The 9,729-nt window shown below is 35.1% G+C and overlaps 1 non-coding gene across 1 annotated transcript; it reads left to right on the top strand.

The window, feature by feature from the left end:
• TRNAW-CCA lies at positions 7,897 to 7,968 on the top strand. Its single transcript has one exon. It is a non-coding gene; the product is annotated as a tRNA-Trp (tRNA).

The raw sequence follows: 9,729 nt of genomic DNA, 5'->3' as shown, positions 1-9,729 counted from the left end.
TTGTGCTTTTGGTTGAGGTCCCGGGGGCCTCGGGGTGATTTCGGATGGTTGATGGGGAGTTTGGAGAATTATGCAGCTGCTGTATTTTTGCTGCTTCTGGTATTTCCGCACCTGCGGATAGGTGACCGCAGGTGCGGCACCGCACATGCGAAGGAAGAGCCGCAGAAGCGGCTAGAGGCACGATTGGTCAGGAACCGCAGAAGCGGCTAGGAGTACCGCATCTGCGACTCCGCAGATGCGGGAGTGTAACCCCAGATGCGGGCAACGGGGAAACTTAAGTGATTTCCGCAGAAGCTGACCATGAAACCGCAAATGCGGTACCGCAGATGCGGTTGGAGGACTGCAGATGCGAAAATGTCTGGTCAGATTATATTAAATTCTTCCTTCGCGATTTTCAGAGGGTTTCTCACTTTTAAAACGAAATTTTGAAGCTTTGGACGATTTTGAAGAGAGGAAATCATTGTTCTTTGTTGAGGTAAGGATTTTGGACCCTAAAACTTGATTATTTGTGATTAAGGAACGAAAATATCAGTGTAAATTCATGAAAATCAGTAGAAAAAGGTGGAGTTAGGGCTTGAGATTATGAGACCTTTCAGGGATGATTTGAGGGGTCAAACGAACTCCGATTTTCGAGTTCTTTATATGTACGGACTCATTAGATGATGAAGAACATTTTGGTATAAAGTTTGTCCAGTTCCGGAACATGGGCCCGGGGGTCGGGTTTTGATTGATTTCGGGTTTTGTGCTTAAAATCGATATTTTTCAATTGGAATTCATTCGTTTAGCATAATTTAATGTAAAAATCTGAACTTGGTAGATTTGGAGCACTCGGAAGTCATTTCGAAGGGAAAAGGCGTTGCAAGCTAGATTTCGGGCCGGATTGAGGTGAGTAATGATTTTAAATGTTGTTCTGAGGGTATGAAACCCCGGAATTTCACAGCGTACGGCTATGTTGAGGTGACTTACACGCTAGATGACGAGCGTGGGGTAGAGCACCGCTGGGGATTGTGACCTAGTCCATCCCGAATGATTATTTTACTGTGTATTTGATAGTTAATTATTTAATATTATTATATTTTGGGCTAAATGCCATATGTGGGCTTCGTGCCAGCTGTTTGAACCCGTAGGGGATTTTTAAATGATATTTTCCTCACTGATTGATTTTCTACTGGTGCTCAGTCATACTATATTTTACTATTTTAAAGACTCAGCTATATTATTCTGATTTAAACACATTAAATGATATTTTTAAAGGTATTTGAGCTGAGCTTCATATTTTACTGTGGCCCGAGGGGCTTATGAGATTCTGACTGAGTAAGGCCGAGGGCCTGTGTTGTGAGGATACATTGGGGTCTGGTTGTACGCCGCAGCAGTGATACATTGATTATGATAATGAGGCCGAGGGCCTGAGATTGTACGCCACGAGGTGACTTGAGATTTATATGAGGCCAAGAGCCTATTTATGATGCCACGAGATGGCTTGATTATGCGCTTGGGCCGTAAGGAGCCCCTCCCGGAGTCTGTACACCCCCAGTGAGCGCAGGTACCCATTGTGATTTGAGATATAGCCCGAGGGGCTGGTATTGTTCTGTGACATTGCCCGAGGGGATGATTCTGTTGTTACTGTGCCTGAGGGGCAGTTATTATGTGTTTACCTTTTTTAGTTGTTTTTCTTGTATGTTGTTTAACTGTTTAAAAGAGGTTATGAGATTTCACTGCTTAATTAATTTACTGATTTATTATGCCTCTTGTAGCTTAATGTTGTGCCTTACGTGGTTTCATATTACTCAGTCTTCATTTATTTTTATTACTCACTGAGTTGGAGTACTCACTTTACTCCCTGCACCCCTGTGTGCAGGGCACTACAGGTCCTGCTCCTGAAGTTTGATAGTTCCAGCAGGTCTTCGGAGATTACTAGGTAGCTGCTTGGCAATTCGCAGCCCAGTGCATTCTCCCTCTATTTCATTTTCCTTTTGATTCAAATTTGTAGTAGTGGATTAGACTCTAGAATTTTAGTATTATTTTAGATGCTCATGACTGGTGACACCCCGATGTCGGGCTGTGTTGGTTTTTATTTCCGCAACTTATATTGCTATTTTTGGGATTTATTTCTATTAAAGACCTTGGTTTATGATTTTTAACTGCTTTACGTGAATTGGAAGTGTGTCGGCTGGCCTTGTCTTCACGAGAGGCGCCATCACGACTGGTTTAGGTTTAGGATCGTGACAAGATATTTTCATTTTTATGCATGTTAATGTGTCGAGAAAGAAACTTTAATGGATTTTCTTTTCAGAATTTCGAGTATAATTCTTCTTTTGCTACTTGATATCATCTTATGACTCCAAATTTTTTCAGTTGATGTTTCTTATTGGAAAATTTATGCTTCTTTTCTATTCTTTATGCACAAATTTATTCATCTTGCACTAAACTTTGTGGAAGTACTGATACTTAAATTTGGATGTGCAGTAGGACAAACTAGCTCCTTTTTGCAGAAGTACAACAAATTGTGTTATTTCCATGTCTGCATGTTGTTCTTTTCTCTTGAAATTGCTTTGTTTATTGTTAATATACAGGATTTGTTCATTTTATCCATTTCAGGTCTTCTTAATCATAATCAGACGCACTATCAATTCATTTTAGGTCTTCTCTCAAAGTTTGATTATGTAATTATACAGTATATTGTATGTTTACATAAGTTGTTTTGTTTGATATATGCCAATGAAATTCATTTTAACTTTTATGTATTGTATATCCATACTAATCAATGTTAAAAATGCAGTTAAAATTTGAGTTTAGCATCTTTTTCAAGCCTTGATCTTTAGAAAAATATTCGGGGCTTGAAGCAGCTAATAGGGCTTTTTTAACACTATTTTGTCGCGAAAAAATGGTCACTTAGTTGAATTTATTTTTATAATGTACAAGTTCAGTTGTATGTATTAATGATGGTAACTTATCTGGCAGTACTTCTTTCTGCGTATGTATTATTTTTTAATATTTTCTGTTTTTATCCAATTCTACTATCTTAAAGGATTAGTACTAAAGGGTGCATGATCTATTCCGAGTCCTTTAGAAATCGGCCCCTCTCTATGCTAATATAGACCTAACTGAATCTAGAAACTTTTGGGTTCTGTTGATGTGGTGATTGCTTGTACAGCTCCATCTAAAGTAAAACAGAAATTCTCCACAAGTTGAAATTTCAGAAACTTTTATAAAGATGGAAATATTTATAGAAATGCAACGTAAGTCAAACCTAGGACTCCAGCGGCAATTAGTAAATGTTAGGCACATAAACAGAACACCCAACATGTTAGCCTAATGAAAGTTAGCACAAGGTGATAGCACTCTGAAAACCCACCAAAACCTAAAAGCATTGTCTTAAAATTTTGAGATAGACCCATCCTATGCTAAAACAAATGAATACCGAAATTCCCTCTATATGATTTGCTAAACAATCTTGCTGGTTTAGCGCTTTCTTTCTAGAATCGAGAAAATAAGGTCACATCAAATTGATTTATTTCTTGTTTACTAAAGTATATAATACTCCTTAATGAGCACTGCAATTGTTTTGGAGGAGAGGGAAGAGTTAGAGTTTTAAAATTCCCTTTTTGGTTAGTGTACGTATATTTTATTTCTGTGATCATGTAATTTATTTTTGACAGTTCTAGCCATATCAGCAATACCCTTGTGTCGTTAAGTCTGTTTGGCAGCTATTTTAGCTAAATAAATAAAAATTCGATGTTAAATGTGTACAAGGATAAAGATGGTCTTAAGTCACCATCTATGGTTATGTCTTAAATAAAAGGTGGACAAGAACAACAAGGTGATTGTGCAGCCAGGGACTAGGATTCAGCAGCTCGTGGATGACAGATCAAGAAGTCAGGTATTCTGATGATATCTGCATTTGAAACAAGTATAGGAGTTTCACTATTTTATGATTCACGTCACCATAATCCTCAGCTTGAATATCTCGACCGGATCTTTAATTTATCTACATTGTTCAAAATGCGCTATAGATTATAGAAGTAACTATATTGAAGTTACTCATTTTTAATAGAGTATTTTTGCTATAACTGCAAAAAAAAAAATTTATTTTATGATCATATACTTTGTTTAAAAGGAACAAAGCACTCTCTTTTCCTTGTTTCCCCTGTCTTCTTTTCGCCCCTTGCCCCAAACTTTAGTCTTAGCATTCTTTGGATCTTCAATTACTTACATTGTGTTGAGGTTAATCTTTCTTGAATTTAACAGCGATTGACTTGAAGAGAATAAGTTGCAAACTAGAGAGACTTTGTCTGATTTGATGTTTTGGCCAGAATACCAAATGGTGAGCGATTAAATGAATTTCATATTACTATTTTTATTAATTATTTAAATTTTATTAATCAATTTATTCATTGAGTCATGTACTAATTTTCTGAGTATTAATTATAGGTAAAAATATATCGATGTATAATTTTTGAATGAATAATTTCAGAGAAGAATGAAATTTTACTCTCGGTTTCCCACTATCCGCTATGAAGCTGCTTGATGAGGATTTTCTTGTCCAGGGTCCCTCCCATCTTTCTTTCTTTTCTGTCCTGGAAGAAACTTTGCCAAACTGATATTGTAATTTTTACTGGATCCTACACACTAATCAAGATGAACATTTGGGCATCCTATTTACTAGATATATCTGTTCTTGGCTTCTTTTAGGTATGCTCCAAAACATACAATTTCTTAACTGATCAAAGAAAAACATAGAGTATAACTTATTAACATGTCGTATTCTGAGCTGTTGTTGTCCAAACTAAGCTGCAAGACGGATACTTGAATCTATTTTATATAAATGTAATGTATATTAACTTAGTATTTATCTTTCACTGTATTTTTCTAATCATTATTTAACTGGCAAAAGGCGCACGTCACTGGTAAGTTATTTGTCTAGCTTTTGACATGACATTTCATTTTCATTTCTTAACTTTTACAAATTCCGACTTACATGACAATATACTGCATAACATGTTACTTTTTTGTTCTCTGCTTTACCAAATTCTATATTGGTGGTTTGCTGCAAGTTCTCTACTCTGGCTATATTATGTGACAAGAATTGAGTTGGGCTAATGTGAAGAAAAAAAAATTACAGGTGACAATCAATCAAAATCTTTACATATCAATCTACATTGAATGATTAGTACAATTTGATTTCTACTTTTGATGGCAACTTTAAATACTTTCTGATTTTGTTTGATTGGTTGGAAAGTCTGTGTGACATTTGTTAGTATTCTTCCATTACGTAATTTCATTATTTTCTATCTTTATAATTCTCAACATTTTATTTTCTATCTTTATATTCTCAATTAATTTTCAACCATTTTTCAATCAAATATAGATTTAATTTTTGCTATCTACGTTTTTTTATTTGTTGGACTCTTCCACTAAGACAGTTTCTAGGGAAAAGGCAAAAGGTCTATATTTTAGATATAATATTCGTGTTTTTTTTATGTGAGGAGGTTTAGTAATTTTCTGGAGATCATAGCTATCCAGCAGGTGAAGTTTTGTGTTAATTTTAAGAGATTTAATTTTATATGATTATGTTGTCCGTGATTCAATGTATAATAATCTGAGTACCAAGAACTTAGTACGGGTCTGTGTTTAAAAATATGGTAACTGCATTATATACAGTGCAGTAATCAAATAGCACTTATAGGTAATTTATTTTTTCTTTAATTGTTATAATAAGAGATTGTGTGTGCGTTCCTAGCATTCTACTTTGAATTGTATGTGGATATGAATCTTAGGCTACAGTAAGGTCTGTAATTCATTTGCTACTTCTAAGAATTTCACTGGAGAAAATAGAGGATAAAGAAAAGTTACAGGTATCATTGATGATGGAAATAATGCCTAATTAGCAACATTGAAATATTTGTACTTCTTGAAAGCATATAGGTGTGCAAATGATACTTACATCTGCAATGAGATGTGACAAAAAATCGAAATGAAATTTATTAGCTTCAAGAAATAAAATTGTATGCAACAGATGAAGATGGACCACATAATACTTGAAGAATGGCTGAATATATATATATATATATATATATATATATATATATATATATATATATATATATATATATATATATATTAAACAGGCATATAAATGCTTAAAGTTTTCGAGCATGATTGGCCAAGGAAAATTTAATATTTAAGAAATACTAACAATTTTTATGCTTTTTTTAAATGTTTTGCAGGGAAATGGACAGAGGGCGAGGCTAACTTATGCCAATTCTGGAGCATGTCTTGAGTGCTAGAATAGAGTCGTTGATGCATATGATTTTGTATTATGCAAGTTAAATTGGACTGAACAGGGTGTAATAGTGGTTCCTTTCTTTACCTATGCACGTTTCCTCAAGGAAATCTCATGTTTTTGACATTCTATGTTACTTTTATGTGTTCTTGTATTACTTTATCATATCTGAATTTACATGTATTTTTCACTTTTTTTAAAGTAAAAATAAAACGTACCAATATATTTCATATGTCATATTTTATGAACCAATATATCGGGCTGGGGCCTAGCCCGGGCAACACAAATCTAGTAGTAAAATAGTTAAAGATTAAAGTTGGGCTTACTGAATGAACCTATGCTCTAGTTTCACTTGCTCCCCGGGTCCTTTTTTACAGTAAAAATACCACGGGCTGGCCAGTTTTCGGACTGGTCATTCAAAAATAGCCAATATTTGCCAAGTCATTGAAAAATAACCACTATTTTGCTGCAACAGAGACCGGTCCAGCATAATATGCTGGAGTTCGGTGCACCTGTGTAGGAACTTCCAGCATATTATGCTGGAACTCCAACACACGAAAAGTTCCACCATAATATACTAGAGATTCGAGCACTCGTGTATGAACTTCCAGCATATTATACTGGACCAGTATACTTTGCTGGAACTCCAGTATATTATGCTGGAGTTCTAGTGTACTTATGCTGGAACTCCATCATATTATGTTGGAGTTCCAGTATACTTATCCTGGAACTCCAGTATAACATGCTGGAGTTCAAGTATACTTATGCTGGAACTCCAGCATAATATACTGGCGTATTTTCCGAATTTTGAACAGTATTTTTGCTCAGATTTATCTTTACATGAAAAGTGGCTAAATTTCGATTACTTTTTAAAGCGTGGCTATTTTTGAATGATTGCTTGTAAATCTGCCTATTTTTGAATTTTTCCCTTTTTTACACGTGTCACTAATGGGCTAATTCAGGGGTCAGTTTGGGCAACTACTTGTTTGGTGGGTTGTTTTGGGCTAGCACAAATTAGACCATCAATAAACTGTATTGTGCTCAAATTCATTAAATCTTGGGTGGGTTGGGCAGGTTAGATGGATCTGACCTCGCCATCCTTAGAGGTCGTTTGGTATGCGGAATAAGCTGGGATAAAGTATGGCACTAAAACTATATCATGTTTGGTTGATGGTATAAATTTATTCCGGGACAAAATTATACCGTCAACCAAACATGATATAAACTTAGTCCTAGACTTAAACCTGGATATCCCATCAAACTTTGTATTATTTTATCCCACCTCCTAAGTGGGACAAATTAGTCTAGGGATTATAATCCCGTAATAATTTAATCCGTGTACCAGACGACCCCTAAGGGTAGCAGTACGGATACGTATTCCGGGTAGCAGTAAGGATACGTATTCCCGGTAGCAGTCACTTCCTTTTTTTCACTTGAACAATATATATAATTTAAGAAGTAAATATATAGATTCATACGTACTCGGTAAGAAGAATACCCCTCCTCCCAACCCCAAACACACCCACCATAAACCATGGAAAAAGTCAATGTTTCATGGGAAAGTATCAGACGAAAATTGATAAATACTTTTGGCAGCCAAAGTTGTCCATCCAGGATCCGTGGCGCAATGGTAGCGCGTCTGACTCCAGATCAGAAGGTTGCGTGTTCGATTCACGTCGGGTTCAATTTCCCCGATTCGATACGGATTCATCTTTTTTGTTTTCGTTAATCTCTTTTACTCTTTTTTTATTGTACAAATAAGTAGGCAAACCCAGAAAGGACGAGACTATTTTAGTCCTACCATCTAACAAAGAACTTGTTCGTAAATTCAAAAAGAAATATAAAAATAATCTAAGAAAAGGACATCAAACAATTTTACTAAAGAAAATCAAGTATATAATGAGAGAAGGGCAAACCCTCCCTAATCTATCTATATCTATATATATCTATATATATATATATATATATATATATATATAAAGCTGGGAATGAGAAAGGTGATGTGGCGCTACCTATGACCAGCACTGGTATTTATCTATTTTCTCCCTTTTTCTACAATTTCTTATTCATTCTACCACATATAACAAACATTCGGGAAAAGACTACAGTTTTGCTTCTGAAGGGTCGCATTGGTAACGTAAAACACTAACCATTTGCTTCTGAAAAGTCGCATTTGTAATCAATTCCATTTACGCTTCCGTTTCCAAAAGATAATTAATGGCCCCCCGATCTTTCACTGTCTTTTGTCCTCCTCTAATATCTACCCATGCAAAGTGCAACAATTATATTCTAAACAGACCGCACTATGGGTATGCCTCCAGCTTATTCTGTCTTGCAATATCCTTCTTCTTCATTTCCTAGAATTATTAACAATGATATAATTGGTTAAATTTATATAAGTATATTGCTATTATTCTTTGTTGCGCAGTTTTACTTTTGAAGAAATGAAGAGATTTGACCACCACCGGACATAAATTTCGTGGCAGATGCCCCCTCAGGTTCCGGATGCCCATGATACTGTTTTGACGTCTATTTATGGATACAACAATCATGTATGCGTATTCTCCCACTTGAGAATTCATGTTGCCTTAAAAATATTATAAATTGAAGTGTTGTTTGGAGAAAATTCTGTTTTAAAAGGCTAGATAAGTTATCCAGAATGATAATTGTCCGCCTCATTCTGTTGGAAAAATTGATAAAAAGGAAGTATCAGAAGTTGAAGTTAAAAAAATTGTGAAGTTAATGATATATATGCAGATATGAAATTCACCTGGCAATAGGATTCAAAAGAATCTCTCTCTTTTCTCTCTCTCTTATTTTACTGTTTCCTGGATAAGTGTTATAGCAAACTGAGTTTGCTCTTTTGTCATTGATGCATTCACACAGTGACTGGCAGAGTGGCAGTTGAAGAACTCGGAATATGAGATATGTGGGTGAAATTCTTTTTGCTTTAGTAAAAAATTTTCTTCTTCTTTTTTTCAATGTGAATTGAATAATTATTAACCTTCTTCATCTTTCTACTCTTTATTTAACCGTTTAATGTTTTTTTATTTTCAAGTACAAAATAATACTTAGGTAATGTATCAGTTATGGTGAGCCAAAAATCAAAAAGTTTTTGCTGTTCTCCTGCGAGATTGAACACATCTATTGGGATATTCAGGAACGACGGTAGCTTAAATTTTGGCCTACGTTGCGAGAATTATATTTGATCTAATTTTTTTTTCGTATGGAATGAATTAATCATACAACTTTTAGCCTACTTTGCGAGACTTATGGTCTCATGTGGAGTGTGACAAAAGTCTTAAGTTGATCAGAATTAGGAGTAATTAAGGTATGTTTTTACGTTATAAGAATTCCATTTCTTTTTCGTTCATGATCAGATAATTGAACGAAGAGAGATACTACATGTTCGGCGAGTGTATTCATCTTCAACAGTTATCTTTATG

The sequence above is a fragment of the Nicotiana attenuata genome, chromosome 6, assembly GCF_001879085.1.
Source record: "Nicotiana attenuata strain UT chromosome 6, NIATTr2, whole genome shotgun sequence".
Classification (NCBI taxonomy): Eukaryota; Viridiplantae; Streptophyta; class Magnoliopsida; order Solanales; family Solanaceae; genus Nicotiana; species Nicotiana attenuata.
The sequence above is the reverse complement of the archived record's forward strand: the minus strand, read 5'-3'. Positions and strand labels throughout refer to the sequence as shown.